We start from the raw sequence: 17,373 nt of genomic DNA, 5'->3' as shown, positions 1-17,373 counted from the left end.
AGAAAGTAGCTAAAGAGGGACTCAGTGAGAGAAGCATGCAACTTTATCCATGAGTGTTTGGACTGTGTGCGTAATAAAAGAGGAGTGTAAATGATAAAAATATATGACAGAACAGTCAAATAAAGGGCTACTGTGAAAAGATAGCCATATCATTTAATCGAAAATCAATCGTTATATGAACCGCGCCCAAGCGCGTCCTGCGACTCCCCTTCTCTCCGCACAAAATAACTCCCATTTAGATCGTAGCTTGGCCCGATTCGTCGAGGCTCATCACCGCTGCCGCTTTGAAGCTCCTCCCCCGTCCCCTCCCCCCTCCCCCTCTTTTTTTTCTTCCTTCTCTCCTTCTTTCCCCGTTAGACTCCCCATTGGGGTCCTCTGCTCATATCCTTAGACTGATCTTTCTGTCGAATTAGTCTGTTTAGGTTCATCTAATAGTGGTTTGTAGTTCGTGACGTTCGTATATTCTTCGATCGCGACCCTACAGACTGAGAGTCTCTCTGCCTTGTATGATTGTCACATAGACCTGACCTCTCTTTGGGATGTCCCCGTGACATTGACCGTGAATATTGATTTTCCGGAAATGATTTGGAAATCAGATCTTTGGCTTAAAGTTTAGGTGAAATGGGGAGATTGTTTCTGGTTTTGGGGGGTGTGTCGATGTAGAGGTGTTTGCTCCCGAGAGTTTCCTGGGTCTAGGCTACCTTTGGCCAAGTAGAGATTATGTCATTGAGCCCTATGACTCCGGCTGAAGTCATTGACCATTAGCCTCCTACCCCTGGGGGTAGATCGCCCATGTACTCGGTCCTGTGTAATAGGCGACGGTAATGTGCGTAGATAGAATGGTGGCTAATTTAGACAAAGTCCATTTGATGATGCAGACCAAAGCGATTCATTGACTCAGCAATGGTCAATCTGCGCGGTCCAAACAAGTACACTTATAGCATTAAATTTGTGTCTTTCACTTATTTTCACTCAGTTTGACTAAAATTTACTATAATTTAGACTTGTGAGAGATAGAGCGTAGAGAAACCGATCATCCTCTCACCCCGCCGTAAAACAGCTGGTAAATTATTTTCCAGCCAAACATCCTAGCCTGCCAGATATCACAGTTTGTGGGGTTTTCAAAATCATAAGTTATAGGAGACGAATTAGGCCATCGGCCCTCAAGTCCGGCGCCATAATCTGGCGATCTATCTCTCCTCCTAACGCATTAGCATGACGTCTCCCATAACCCTGACACCAGTTGCTAATCAAGATACTATCTATGCTTCAAAAATATCCACTGACTTAGCCTCCATGGCCTTCCCTGTGGCACATGAATCAACAGATTTACCCCCCTCTGATAAAGAAAATTCACCTCATCTCCTTTCTAAAGGAAACGTCCTTTCTTTGGTTATGTGGTTGATGGAAGAATGTTAAACAGAACATAGAATATTGTGGGGGTGATGGAAAGGGCCAATGCACAGAGTCTTTTTACCCAGAGTAGGGACTCAAGAACAGAGAGGCATGGTTTAAACGAGAGAGTGGAAAACTTACTAGGAACATGAGGAGCAGCTTTTTCCCGCACCAGGAGGGTGGTGGGTATGTGAAATGAGCCGCCCAGCGGAGGTAGTTGAGGCTAGGGATTATAACAACATTTTGAAAGACATTTACATGGGTACCGATGGATGGTTTAAAGGTTTAGAGGGACAGGTGCCAAATGCAGGTGCAGGTGCAACAGGTGCACTTGTAAATGGGGTATGTTGTGTCGCATGGGCAAGTTGGTGCCAAAACCTGTTTCCTGTATAGACTCTAATTCTGTTGTCAGTGTGATACTTATGTGCCACCAGATATAGAGACTATTTTAAACTAAAAAATATTTTCTATAATTTGTCTTCCATCGCATTCCTAACCAGAGATAATGCTTATTTTCTGTGAACAAAATGTATTTCTCATCTTGGTCACATTGGTCGTGTCTCCAAAGTTATAATCATTACAGGTGCCGACTGTAGAAGATCATCTCCTTCCTCCACTTTCATGTCAAAATTCTGTCGTATAATTTTGCCGTAAATGTCATATTTTACGCTGGGCATCTTGTAAAACATTTATAACCAAAGATTAACCACACATTTTAAAATCTTTAACTGGAAATATAAAACTGAATGTCATTGCTAAGATTCTCACATGGGTGTTTCCGTAAATAAGGGTACCAGCCTGTGACATGGGTGGCCATATTTGAAAGTTATTAAATCATAATGAAAACCATAGCATTAAATGTGGGCCTACCATAGAAACATAGAAAATAGGTGCAGGAGTAGGCCATTCGGTCCTTCGAGCCTGCACCGCCATTCAATATGAGCATGGCTGATCATCCAACACAGTATCCTGTACCTGCCTTCCCTCCATACCCTCTGATCCCCTTAGCAACAAGGGCCACATCTAACTCCCACTTAATTATAGCCAATGAACTGGCCTCAACTACCTTCTGTGGCAGAGAATTCCATAGATTCACCACTCTCTGTGTAAAAACTGTTTTTCTTATCTCGGTCCTAAAAGACTTCCCCCTTATCCTTAAACTGTGACCCCTTGTCCTGGACTTCCCTAACATTGGGAACAATCTTCCTGCATCTAGCCTGTCTAACCCCTTAAGAATTTTGTAAGTTTCTATAAGATCCCCCCTGAATCTTCTAAATTCTAGCAATTCTACCCTATGATCCTTTGAGTTAATATATCAAAATCGACCAAAAATTGATTAAAATGTAATACTTTTAAAATTTGAAAAAAAAAACACACAAAAAATCATTTATAAGACATATGGGACACTTACTGATTTCTTAGCTCCATTACAAAATGTCAGCACCTAAAACACCACGAGGCCCGTAGTGCATGCCAGGGTCATTATTATCGCGTTGTAAATTTTTTTTTTTTTTAATCATGATGAGTGCAAAAAAAAAAAACCCGTAATAGCGCTGTAAATGGCATTCCCGATGTTACTCAACAGGGGAGGGGGGACAACAGAATGAGACATCGCTAAAATAGGTGAGCAAACTAGATTTTTATTTCATGATTTTAAGTTCTGTTCATTATTAAGTATTACAATGGAACACTTAAACACAAAATATAAACCATAAAAAAAGAAACAATAAATTTAAAAGTGGTTACTCTGGCGTCGAAACATAGAAATTAGGTGCAGGAGTAGGCCATTCGGCCCTTCGAGCCTCTGCACCGCCATTCAATATGATCACAGCTGATCATCCAACTCAGTATTCCGTACCTGCCTTCTCTCCAATACCCTCTGATCCCCTTAGCCACAAGCGCCACATCTAACTCCCTCTTAAATATAGCCAATGAACTGGCCTCAACTACCCTCTGTGGCATAGAGTTCCAGAGTTTTACCACTCTGTGTGAAAAAAGTTCTTCTCATCTCGGTTTTAAAGGATTTCCCCCTTATCCTAAAGCTGTGAACCCTTGTCCTGGACTTCCCCAACATCGGGAACAATCTTCCTGCATCTAGCCTGTCCAACCCCTTAAGAATTTTGTAAGTTTCTATAAGATCCCCTCTCAATCTTCTAAATTCTAGAGAGTATATAGTATAAACCAAGTCTATCCAGTTCTTTCTTCATAAGACATCAGTCCTGACATCCCAGGAATCAGTCTGGTGAACCGTCTCTTCACTCCCTCTATGGCAATAATGTCCTTCCTCAGATTTGGAGAACAAAACTGTACGCGATACTCCAGGTGTGGTCTCACCAAGACCCTGTACAACTGGGTCTTGGTTTGCGATAGCACTACAGTTTTTCGCCAGTTCACTCACCGTTCTCCTATGCTGCGAGTCCACCAAGTTTCGTTCTGATCGGTTGAATGTCATAAAAGTTAGCGAATCTACACAAAGGAGTCACCACAAAGGTGCCAACAAAATCACAAAAAGTACGCATCTCTTCCTCATTCCCCCCCCCACCCGCTTGCTGGGTCCCCCTTAGTTCTCAGTGGTTCCCCCAAGATTGAATGGTGGTGTAGATTCAATGGGCCGAATAGCCTAATTCTGCTCCTATAACTTATGAACATATGAAAATGTCAGAGCTGTGAATGAGAGTAGGAAACTTAATGTAATGCATTGCGTTTTCAAATCCGTTGCACAATCCATCTATACTTTTATAGATGCTATAAATATTTTTTTGGTACAGCAACAAGACCGTAAGGAGGAAACAGTACTGCAATGCGTAATACAGTGGCAAGTGCACCTCCACCACCGTCAGAGGAGGCTGTTTTCCAGTAGTTCCGAAGATGATTCGGAACCGACAAGGAAGAGGACGGTGCTGTCTTCTCAACGATCCACCCCAGTCAAAGTCACAGAGTTTGGGAGAAATACCAAAATTACGAGGTCAGAAAAAACATGTTATTGTTTGAGGAGAAATAAACAGTAGATCTAGTTTTCATATAGACTGGAGATATACACACAAAATGCTGGAGTAAACTCAGTGGAACAGGCAGCATCACTGGATAGAAGACCCAAACGTCACCTATTCATCTGAAGAAGGGTCTCGATCCGAAACATCACCCATTCCTTCTATCCAGAGATGCTGCTGAGTTTCTCCAGTCTATCTTTGGTGTAAAGCAGCACGTGAAGTTCCTTCCTACTCAATTAGACTGGACCTGGTTTCATTTTGACTGCTCTCAAGTTAGTTACTCGTATACAGAGGGTACGGAAGGGGATTACCAGAATGCTACCTGGATTAGGGGCAATTAGCTACAGGATGTTGGACAAACCTGGGTTGTTTTCTCTGGAAAGACAGAGGGAGAAGAGAGACTTAGAGACGAATATAAAATTACAAAAGACTTAAATAGGATTTAGTCAGTATCCTTTTTGCCAGGGTGAAAATGTACAAGACGAGAAGGCATAGATTTGCGGACCAGTCTCATCCTGACCACTTCCTGGAATTCTCTGCCACAGAAGGTAGTTGAGGCCAGTTCATTGGTTATATGTAAGAGGGAGTTAGATGTGGCCCTTGTGGCTAAAGGGATCAGGGGGTATGGAGAGAAGGCAGGAACAGGATACTGTGTTGGATGATCAGCCATGATCGTATTGAATGGCGGTGCAGGCTCGAAGGGCCGAATGGCCTACTCCTGCACCTATTGTCTATGTTTCCTCATCTCCCCTCTCCCATTGGGCAAAAAGTATAGAGGTGTGAAAACACACATCTCTAGATTCAGGGACAGTTTCTTTCCAGCTGTTATCAGGCTTCTGCACCATCCTATCACGACTGGAGTGTATTGTGAGCTACTATGTATCTCATTGGAGACACTTGGACTATATTTGAGTAAACTTTACTGAACTTTATCTTGCACTAAATGTTATCCATGTTATTTCCCTTTATCATGTATCTGTGGATGGCTCGATTGTAATCATGTATTGTCTTTCTGCTGACTGGTCAGCATGCGACAAAAGCGTTTAGCAGTACCTCAGTACACGTGACAAACTCAACTAAATAGAGAGGGGCAAAGTTTAAAGGAGATGTGTGGGCAAGTTTTTTTTTTACACAGAGGATGGTGGGTGCCTGGATGGTGGAGGAAGCAGATAATTACGAGATGGTGGATATGGGGCAGGGAATTAAATGATATGGATTATGTGCAGGTGGTTAAGTGAAGGTCTTGTTGTCATGTCCAGCACAGAAGTTGGCCGAAGGCATTGTTCTTGTGCTGTACTTGTGCCGCACCACGTGACCACCCGGGTATAAAGCATGTGTAGTTTTGAAAACAATTCCACTGGGAAAATCCTTACCACGGAGATCGGACCAAGTACGAACGACATCGCAAATGGCTCCCAAAAGGAGCAGGGCCCTCAAGAGCACTTGGCGCACGGCTGTCGTACTGCTAGACCATTTTCGCGCGTGAGTCACTACCGATTGGCCTGTCGTGTAAATGACGTGCAAATGACGCCCGAGTGGGACAGGCCATTACCCCTCCACCAGGGGGCGGAGGACATCGCAGTCGAAAATGACGTGCTGCGCTGTTTGCTGGTCTGCTCCACACATGCAGGCTGCTGATGAAAGCAGCCCCCAGAGATGCATGTTGGCGTTGAACCGGCCGACCCCTGTACGGAGCCGGTTCAGGGCGACCCAATCTTTGCGGGGCAGGTCCGAGCCGGGTGGGGCTGTGGTGTTCGGTGCAACCGTGAATTGAAGAGGTCGTGAAGTCCCAGCTGGTTCTCCATGTTCCTAATGTGTTGAAACCGGAGCCACAGAGGGTCGCTGCGTGATGGGAGAGGGGGCGACGGGATGACAGGCGTTGAGGTCCCAGTCGCTGTGAGCCCTGGGCGAGGTGGTGCAGAGGATGTTTGGCATCCGATGGGGCCTTGCACACCAGCCTGTGAGTGAAGTACTCTCTGCGAAGCTTGGCGGGTGCGATACCTGCGAGCACCAGCAGAAGATCCGTCAGAGTAGGATGAACAACAACAGAATAATTGCTGAGAATAAGGAAATAAGAAAAGAAGGAAGGGAATGTAAGGGATGCATTACCAAGGGGCTATCTATGGGACCTACTGGGACATATGATCTGTGTGTTATAAGCATAAGGAAATATTAGGTTTCTGAACCCATAGAAACATTACCTATTTCCTTCGCTCCATAGATGCTGCTGTACCCGCTGAGTTTCTCCAGCATTTTTGTGTACCTCCGATAGATCAGCCATGATTGAATGGCGGAGTAGACTTCATATGCCGAATGGCTTAAAGGGCCTGTCCCACTTTCACGACCTCTGCCAAGTTCGCCCTTGACTCATAGTCGCAGCATGGTCGTCACGAGGTCGTAGGTGGGTCGTGATGCTAGTCGTAGGTACTCGTGGCATCAAGTAGGTTGGAGTGTTTTTCTAGCCTGATGATAAATGTCCACGAGTAAAAAAAGGTCGTGAATTAGGTCATGAAAGTGGGACAGGCCCTTAATTCTCCTCCTATCACTTATGACCATATGACTACATGTTAACCCGAGTTCACCAAGTGTGGACTGAAGGCCCTGTTTTCACGCTGTATCTCTAAACTAAACTAAACTAATTTGCAATTGTGAAGTGTTGAAAACAAATCATGGATTTATTGACTGATGTGTATATGGTTTTGCAATAATTGCAGGATTCCAGCCAATCTCCAAGAGAAGTGCGTATCACAAATATTTCCGGGCTTCCATCAGAAGATGATCTTCTGATATACAAAAGGTTAGATGAACAAATAGCCTGGATAAGAATTACAAGTGAATTGTTTGATTCAAATTAATTACTAATGGGACCATTGTTTAAAGGGTGTCTTGATCCTCCTCTAAATTCCATGCTTAAATTTGTTTCCTGGTCAGATATTGTTGTGCCTTTTGTACATTTTGTCTTCAGTTTTGCGAAAAGATATTTTGGTGATGTGGTGGTACTTGCATCATGGCCCACCTTGTCCATGCTTGCCAAGTTGCCATATTGGGCTAGACCCACTTGCCTGCATTTGGGCCCATGGTTTCTATCCAAATGTCTTTAATTGTAATGAATATGTCATTAATTGTAGCTGCTGTCTGCTTGTATGGTGATGGTAATATATAATCCAGAGACCTAGACTAAAGTTAAGGTTAATCAGTGGGATCTAAATTTGGTTAATAATTCAGGATTTAGCGAAATAATGCTCATTGCCACAAAAGAAAAAACCATGACTTTTGTTAAAAACCCGTCTGGATTACCTTCAAAATTACTCTCACTATTTATCTCTGCTCATTTTGAGAACCATACTATTTCAAAGTCCCTGGAAATTCGTACAGTATTCCAGGTTGTCCATGACCATGCTACAAATCGGAAAGAACAATAATGTTGGGAACACAACTGGGCATTTAACATTTAATGAGACAGTGTGGATTGATTTTTTTCTGCATTTTTCAGTATTTGCAATAGCACTGATTTGATTTACATCACTTCTCAATGCAAATGTAATGCAGTATCTTATTTTGAGCATTATATTTATTTTCACCGGATAAATTAATTTTGTTTTCCTATAAATCAATAAAATCTTTCACTTCGAGTTTTATTGCAGACAAATGAAAAAGCAACAATGTAGAGCTGTATGTATTGTATGCACTCCATTTATACGTTGCAGTGTAGAGATTTAGCTTCTAGTTTTGGTTTAGAGATACTGTGCGGAAACAGACCCTTTGGCCCACCGTACCTGTGCCGAACAGCGATCCCCGCACACTATCTCTATCTTACACACAAGGAACAATTTACAGAAGCCAATTAACCTACAAACCTGTGCATCTTTGGAGTGTGTGAGGAAACCGGAGCACCCAGTGAAAACTGACAGGGTGAACGTACAAACTCTGTACGGACAAGCACTCGTAGTCAGGATCGTACCTGGGTCTCCAACGCTGTAAGGCAGCAACTCTATCGCTGTGCCACCGTGCTGCCCTCAAAAACATTTCTGCCTTTTAACAAGTGTGCCGGTGTTTTTAGTTCCTTCATACTTGTGCTTGTAATACCAATGGCTTCCACAATTTCTCAGTCCTTTCATTAGAATTGCTCGAACTTTAATGAATTAATCTCAGTTAGCTGGTAATCAGCACTACCATAGATCACAACGCCAGATACCCGGGTTCGATCCTGACCCGGGTTCTGTCTGTGTAGAGTTTGCACGTTCTCCCAGTGACCACATAGGTATTCCGGTTTCCTCCCAAAGTGGTTTTGGTTTGTAGGTTAATTGACCGCTGTAAACTGCCCCTAATGTGTAGGGAATGGATGAGAAAGTGGGATAAGTAGAACCATATAACCATATAACAATTACAGCACGGAAACAGGCCATCTCGACCCTTCTAGTCCGTGCCGAACACATAATCTCCCCTAGTCCCATATACCTGCGCTCAGACCATAACCCTCCATTCCCTTCCCATCCATATAACTATCCAATTTATTTTTAAATGATAAAAACGAACCTGCCTCCACCACCTTCACTGGAAGCTCAGAACTATTGTGAACGAGTGATCGATAGTCAGCGTGGACTCGACGGGCCGAAAGGCCTGTTTCCATGCTGTATCTTTCAATCAATTCATCAAACTACCATTTGTAAAAGTCAAAAATAAAAATAATTTACCCAAAATCAAAATCAAATTGAAAACAGTGTCAACTACAACGAGCTTGACATTGTCATATTAAAGGTAGACAAAAGTGTTGGAGAAACTCAGCGGGTGCAGCAGTATCTATGGGGCGAAGGAAATGGGCAACGTTCCGGGCCAAAACCCTTCTTCAGACTGATGTAGGGTGGGGAGAAGAAAAGAAGAGGGAGAGCTGAGAGGGGGAGGAGACAGCAAGGGCAACCGAAATTGGAGAATTCAATGTTTATGCCGCTAGGGTGCAGACTGCCTAAGCGGAATATGAGGTGCTGCTCCTCCAATTTCCGGTGGTGCTCACTCTGGCCATGGAGGAGACCCAGGACAGAGAGGTCAGATTCGGAATGGGACGGGGAGTTGAAGTGTTGAGCCACCGGGAGATCGGGTTGGTTATTAAATCCAGGCTACTGATGGAAAAAGAAGAATGATCTACAAATAACTAGCAATAGTGTTGTAGGTTAGGATTTGTAATTCTGAACTGGTTTGTGATTATTTTGTGATCCTAGGATAACGTTAAAATTGGATTTCGAGATGATATCCAAAAATTACAAACAGCCTTCAGAAACCACATCTGAATTCATATATTTTGATACGATTTTGTCACAGGTTTGTTAATTTGGGCCAAAGCCAGCGGAAGGTTGATGCACACAGCCAACAAAGCAGTACAAAACATCTAGACAGCATGATGACTATATCGTAAGTATTCAAAATAGTCTTTTTTTACGTAATGCCTAAAGCAACTTTCTTTACACGCGAGCAAGTCATGGAGTCTTACAGCGTGAAAACAGGCGCTTCGGCCCAACTTGCCCACACCATCCAACGTGTCCCATCTACACTCGTCCCACTTGTCTGCATTTGGCCCTAAACCTGCCCAATCCATGTACCTGTCTAATTGATTCTTAAACATTGTGATAGTCCCTGCCTCAACTACCTCCTCCAGCAGCTTGTTCCATATACCCACCACCCTTTGTGTGATAAAGTTACCCCTCTGATTCCTGTAAAATCTTTCTCCCTCCACTTTAAACCTATGCCCTCTGGTTCTCGATTCTCTGTGTGTCCACCCAATCTACTCCCCTCATTATTTTATACAGCTCCATAAGATCAAGGTAAGTATTTCAGTAATGTTGGTGAAATCACTGTATGTTAACATGAAATATAATATCAAATTAAATGTGGTGGCTCTTTTAAAATCCATCCTAATAATTTAATTTTGTGAATATTTTAAAAGCCATTGTGTACAATATATCTAGAACATAGTTATTTATTATCTGGATTGTTACAGCTGGTTTCACAGAATATTCTGCTAGGATTGCACAATTTTATATATTTAATTGCACAATATATTCTAAATCAATGTCCTTAAATCAGGCTGACAGCAGGCATGTGATTTATCTGTTGCACCAGTATGTGCCATTGAAAGGTGAAAATCCTTGTTGATAACTAGTCAAGGAAATGTGCATATCTTATGTCCAATAATAGATTCTTGCTGGCCTTAATCCACTTTTATTCATTTCAAGGTTAATTCCTTTCATACCTTGCAAGGTGTCTTGATAATAACAGAAGTACTGTGCCCTTCGGCCCACCGAGTCCATGCCAACCAGCGATCCCCGTACACTAACACTATTCTACACATTAGGGACAATTTACAAGTTTAGCGAGGTCAATTAACCCACAAACCTGTATGTTTTGAGTGTGGGAGGAAACCGGAGCAACCGCAGAAAACCCACGCAGGTTACGGACAAGGTACAAACTCCGTACAGACAGCACCCGTAGTCAGGATGGAACCCAGTTCACTGGTGCTACAAGGAAAGCAACTCTACTGTGGCACCACTGTGCCGCTTTTATGCAATCAAAGTTCCTCCAGCACTTTTTTTTAGCTCAAGATTCTAGCATCTGCATTCTCTTGTGTCTCGTGGGTTTTCTTTATTCGAGATTTCCAATATCTGCAGTATTTTATTTTCGAATCACCTTTGGTAGCTGGTGACTGACTCCATTAAACCTATCTAGCAGTAGTGTGATCGCCACTTTCCTGCACTGACATTTACAGTTTTGTGTTCAGTTCTGGGCATCATGTTATAGGAAAGATGTTGTCAAGCTGGAAAAGGTACAGAGAAGATTTACGAGGATGTTGCCAGGACTAGAGGATTAATGGATTCAGGGGATATAGGGAAAAATCAGGAACAGGGTACTAATTTTAGATCAGCCATGATGGTATTGAATGCGGTGCTGGCTTGAAGGGCCGAGTGGCCTACTCTTGTGCCTATGTTTCTAAATGTCAATAATTCTCCTTTAATATTATGCAGATGCAGGAGTTTTGAGCCTACATTCTGGAAGGTGTGCTCTCAGCTTTGAGGCAACAGAGTCAAACTGAATCAAGCTACTGTCGATAGACTTTTTTACGTGCCGCTTTATTTTTCAGGGAACCAGCCTCTTCGTTCCTTCGGGACAGCATTTACGAGGTGCATCTGGCTGGTCTGGACGCAAAATCGGCACAAATCTTCACTTCCCACATCCAGACTGGCAAAGGCATAATACAGCCCTTGTGTCGGGAAGACCTGGTACTCTACAGAGAATACATCAAAAGCCGATACATGTGAAGAGACTTTGCATGGCGGCCCTGGAAACATTAAATGTCAGAGGTTAGCATGCGATGATTATTCAATGGAACTAAATGCCAGGAATCATTGTTCCGGAAAAATGACAATTTCAGAACTTAAAATTGTCTCTTCTGTCTGATTCATACCATGGGCTAAGAACTCCAATTTCAAAAACGAGGATGTTTTCCAAAGATAATGATTGCTTTCAATACGAGATCAATTAACAATGGACCATTTCGGGGGAAGCTCATTATGTCTCATATTAGTTTTGCTTTATTAATGGCCCTGTCCCACTGTACGAGCTCATTTAAGAGCTCTCCCGAGTTAAAAAAAAAAATCAAACTCGTGGAAGCACATAGAATGTACGTAGCGGGCACGTCGGAGCTCGGGACGTCTCTTAGCGGCTCGTAACGCTTACGGCAGGTACTCGGGAAACGCGGTAAGCTCGGGAAGACTCGTGAAGATTTTTCAACATGTTATAAATGTCCACGAGAGCCCCGTGTACCAACGAGTGGCTATTACCGTAAATCTCCGAGTTCAAATCAGGGCAAACTCTGGAGAACTCTTGAATGAACTCGTACAGTGGGACAGGGCCATAAGTCTTCAGTTTAAGTTATTTAGATAATAAGGAATTATTTAAGTGACATCTCAGCAGCTTAATATATCTAATCAGTACATTCAATGTCAATGTTATTAATTATTGATTATTTTTCTTCCCTTAAATATTAAATGCCGCTTCAAACTTTTGATGCATTTTTAATCTGTGTCTCATTTTCTACGCTAATGAGTGAATTTCATCCGACTTCAAATAGAATGATGCCGTTGATTCCACTCAAAACTCGGCACAATTAATGTTGTAAAACCACGGTTAGTCATCGTCATACAGCATGGAAACAGGCCACTCGGCCCAACTTGCCCATGCTGACCACGATGCACTATCTACACTAGTCCCACCTGCCCACGTTTGGCCCATATCCCTATAAATCTTTCTCAACCCGTTTTCTGTAAACCTCTTGCATTTTGTCTTCTGGGGCATACTATGAGAATGATAAATGATTTTGGTGATGATTCTTAAACTGTTTCAAAGGGCTAAGAACTTTCTAACGAGCTGTAAACCCAAAGTTCAAACTGGTTTGATGACATAATATATTCAGTCTTTGAGATCTGGGTCTCTCTGGCAAGCCAGTATTTTTGCCCACCCCTAACTGCCTATGTAAAGGAAATTATTAGCCATCTTGGTGGTCCACTTGAGTCCTCTGGTTAGGTTGCTGCTTCTGTGCTATTGGGTAGGGAGGTCCAGAATTTAAATTAATGCCATTGGAGGGTATTATTTCCAAGTCAGGACAAGGACAAAGGACATTTATTGTCACATACACCAATTGGTGTAGTGAAATTTGTCTTGCCATGCAGCACACAGATAAAGATAAGACACAACATTAAAGAATTTAACAATAAACATAAAAAACATCCCCCCACAATGGTTCCCATTATGAGGGAAGGCACAAAGTCCAGTCCCCATCCCCATGTCCACCCATAGTCGGGCCTATTGAGGCCTCCACAGTCGCCTCTACGGGGGCTGATGTTACAGGCCCTTCTTCGCCGGGTGATGGTGCTCCGGCGTTGGGAGAACGCTCTCAGCGGCCTGGGATGCCTGGAACGGCCGCTTCCTTACGGGAGGCCGCGGCTTCCGAAGCCCAACAGGCCGCGCTGGATGGAGCTCGACAACTGGCGATCTCGGCGAGAGATCCCAGGCTCCTGATGTTAAAGTCAACGCCGCCGCCCGCGGCTGGCCGCTCCACAGTCCTGCAGCTCCGCGATGTTCCCCTGCGGGCTCAGCATTCCGGAGCTCCAGCGCGGTGACCCGGGCAAGGCATCGCCTGCACCGCTCCAGCGCTGTGCCGCCGCTGAAGCCGAGGTACTGGGCGGTCCCCACCGGAAACGCTGTTCCAGGCCCGCTGTTAGGCCGCGAGGATAGGTCGACGGTGCAGCCCGGAGAAAAGCCGCCTCTCCGACCAGGTAGTGACTATAGAAAGCAGTTTTCCCCCTTTCCCCCCTCTCCCCCACATAAAAAAGGCTAGAACTCCGAAAACAAAAAACTCAACTAACTAAACATTAAAAAAAGAGAGAAAAAACGGACAGCTGCAGGCTGGGCAGCCATACCCGTACAGGACGGCTCCCCCCTAGGATGTATGAAACTTAAAAAGTCACGAGTGTTTTATTGTCCTATGTCCCAAAACTGAACAATGAAATTCTCATATGCAGCTGCACAACAGATGTGCAAACATGTCCAGAACCAGGGGCCATAGTCTTAGAATAAAGGGGACGCCATTTAAGACTGAGGTGAGAAAAAACTTTTTCACCCAGAGAGTTGTGAATTTGTGGAATTCCCTGCCACAGAGGGCAGTGGAGGCCAAGGCACTGGATGGATTTAAGAGAGAGTTAGATAGAGCTCTAGGGGCTAGTGGAGACGAGGGACATGGGGAGAAGGCAGGCACGGGTTATTGATAGGTTAGTGATAGCTATTTTCTATGTGCAAGAAGGAACTGCAGAAAACTGTTGTTTTACGCCAAAGATAGATACAAAATGCTAAAGTAACTCAGCGGGACGGGCAGAATCTCAGGAGAGAAGGAATGGGTGACGTTCCAGGTCATAGTCTTCTGTAAACACTATAATCAACAACAAACAAGGTTCCATGTGTGTATCCATACGCACATGCACGCACGCAAGCACACAGCAGAAACAAAGCGCTTCCAAGTCGATGTAAGGTAGACAAAAATGCTGGAGAAACTCAGTGGGTGAGGCAGCATCTATGGACCGAAGGAAATAGGTGATGTTTTGGGTCGAGACCCTTCATCAGACTGATATGAGAGTTGGGGTGGGGGGGGGGCAGGAAGAAGAAAGGAAAAGGCAGAGACAGTGGGCTGAGGGAGAGCTGGGAAGGGAGGTGAAAGCAGGGACTACCTGAAATTGGAGAAGTCAATGTTCATACGGCTGGGGTATAAACTACCCAAGCGAAATATGAGGTGCTGCTTCTCCAATTTACGGTGGGACTCACTCTGGCCATGGAGGAGGCCCAGGACAGAAAGTTCGGAATGGGAGGGGGAGTTGAAGTGCTGAGCCACCGGGAGATCAGGTTGGTTATTGCGAACCGAGCGGAGGTGTTGGGCGAAGCGATCGCCAAGACTACGCTTGGTCTCACCGATGTAGAGCAGCTGACATCTAGAGCAGCGGATGCATTGGAGGAGGTGCTGGTGAACCTCTGCCGCATGTGGAAAGACTGCTTGGGTCCTTGAATGGAGTCAAGGGGAGAGGTAAAGCGACAAGTGTAGCATTTCCTGCGGTTGCTGCAAGGGAAAGTGCCAGGCGAGGGGGTGGTTTGGGTGGGAAAGGACGAATTGACCAGGGAGTTATGGAGGGAGCGGTCTCTGCGGAAAGCAGACAGGGGAGGAGATGGGAAGATGTGACGAGTGGTGGGGTCCCGTTGGAGGTGGCGAGAATGTCGAATAATTATTTGTTGTATGAGATGGCTGGTAGGGTGGAAGGTGAGGACTAGGGGGACTCTGCCCTTGTTACTAGTGGGGGGATGGGGAGTGAGAGCAGAGTTACGGGGTATAGAAGAGACCCCGGTGAGAGCCTCATCTATAGTAGAAGAGGGGAACCCCCGTTCCCTGAAGAATGAGGACATCTCCGATGCACTGGTTTGGAACACCTCATCCTGGGTGCAGATGCGGCGTAGACGGAGGAATTAGGAGTAGGGGATGGAGTCCTTACAGGAAGCAGGGTGGGAAGAAGTGTAGTCCAGATAGCCATGGGAGTCAATGGGTTTATAGTGGATGTCGGTCAGTAGTCTATCACCTGCGATGGAGATAGTGAGGTCTAGAAATGGTAGGGAAATGTTGGAAATGGTCCAGGTGTATTTGAGTGCCGGATGGAAGTTAGTGGCGAAATGGATGAAGTCGGTGAGTTTTGCATGGGTGCAGGAGGTAGCACCAATGCAGTTGTCGATGTAGCGGAGGTAGTTTGGGGATAGGGCCATGGTACGCCTCGAACAAAGATTGTTCAACGTACTCTACAAAGAGGCAGGCATAGCTGGGGCCCATTGTATTTGAATTTGGTACCTTGTATTTGGAAGAAATGGGAGGAGTCAAACGAAAAGTTGTTAAGGGTAAGGACCAGCTCCGCTAGGCGGAGGACAGTATTAGTAGACAGGGATTTGTTGGTTCTGCAGTCAAGGAAGAAACGGAGGGCTTTAAGACCTCTGTAGTTCTATGTAGTTCAGAGTTTATTTGGCGGTTGTACTGTTTAATAGCCTGATGGTTGTTGGGAAGAGGCTGCTCCTGAAACTGGACGGTACAGTTTTCAGACTGCTATACCTTCTACCCGATGACAGGAGTGGAATGAGAACGTGGCGAGGGTGGTGTGGGAGGGGACCCTGCATGGAGTGATATTCCCATGGGCCTGTGGCTCTCTTGCTTCTTGTTGGCAGACGTCATGTGTTTGGGAGATCCTGTTGGTGTAGCCTCAGCAAGTCATATTGTAGATGGTATATAGTACATCGTGGTGTAGGATTGACGACATGCCGATCGGCTGGGTTGCTTTTCCTAGATTGTGTTGAGCATCTTGAGAGCTATATTGCACCCCTCATCGACAAGTGGAGAGTGCGCCATTATGGTCCTGATATGCCTTGCAGATGGTGGAAAAGCTTCGGGAAGGTAAAAGACAGGTCACTCGATACAGGATTCTCAGCCTCTGACTTTTTCTCCTATCCGTTTGGGTTGGTATTAAAGATTAGGATCTCAGTAAAGCCCTTGTCCCATTGTACGAGGTAATTCACGAGTTCTCCCGAGTTTTCCCCTGATTCGAACTCGGAGAATGTCCGTAGTGGGTCCGTAGGAGATCGTGGATGTCTTGTAGCGGATCATAATGCTAACGGTAGGTATAAAAAGTTCAAAAAAAACTTCATCCGGTAGGCGGTGCGACTCTGGTCAGCAGCGGCCTCTGCAGCCTGTCCGCGTTTTTATTATTTTTTGTCTATGTTTATATGTAGTTTTTGTTATTTTATGTTGGGGTGTGTGAGTGGGGGGGTGGGGGTGGGGTGGGAGGGTGGGGGAAACTTGTAAATCTCTCCCTGCACTGGAGACCCGACCTTTACTCGTCGGGTCTCAGTTGTCGTTGGGGCTGCAACGAGGAGCGGCCTCCAACAGAAGAAGCCGGGGACTCTGGTGCCGACTCACCTCACCGTCGCGGAGCTGGCCGAGACTGGAGCGGTGGTGGAGCGCTGCCGCTGCTGCTGCTGCTGCCGCTGCTGCTGCTGATGCGGAGGCTGCTACTGCGGGTCTGCGGACGGCGGCACCGGGAGCCCGTGGATCCCTGGAGGGAGACCGCTTTTCAGGGCTCCTGCAACGGCGACTTCTCCCGCCCGAGTTGCGGGGTCGAAGAGCTCCTGGAGCGGGGCCTGACATCACCGCCCCCGCGCGGCTTAGAATGGCCGCAGGACTGCGAGCGCACGCCGGGGTCTCTAACACCAAGACCCGGTGTGCGACCTCGCACCACCCGGCGTGGCTTTAATGGCCGCGGGACAATCGCCATCGCCAGCCGGGGCTTTGACTTTGACTCTGACATCGGGGGGGGGGGGGGGAGAGTGCAGTGGAGAGATAAGTTTTTTTGGCCTTCCATCACAG

General features: G+C 45.4%; 1 long non-coding RNA gene across 1 annotated transcript; it reads left to right on the top strand.

Moving 5' to 3' along the window:
- The first annotated feature begins 7,041 nt into the window (after window positions 1–7,041).
- Window positions 7,042–12,438, top strand: LOC129696877 (uncharacterized). Its single transcript, XR_008723417.1, has 3 exons — window positions 7,042–7,182; window positions 9,702–9,791; window positions 11,515–12,438. It is a non-coding gene; the product is annotated as an uncharacterized LOC129696877 (long non-coding RNA).
- The last annotated feature ends 4,935 nt before the right edge of the window (window positions 12,439–17,373 follow it).

The sequence above is a fragment of the Leucoraja erinacea genome, chromosome 5 (assembly GCF_028641065.1).
Source record: "Leucoraja erinacea ecotype New England chromosome 5, Leri_hhj_1, whole genome shotgun sequence".
NCBI lineage: Eukaryota > Metazoa > Chordata > Chondrichthyes > Rajiformes > Rajidae > Leucoraja > Leucoraja erinaceus.
This window is presented reverse-complemented; position numbering and strand designations above follow the sequence as displayed.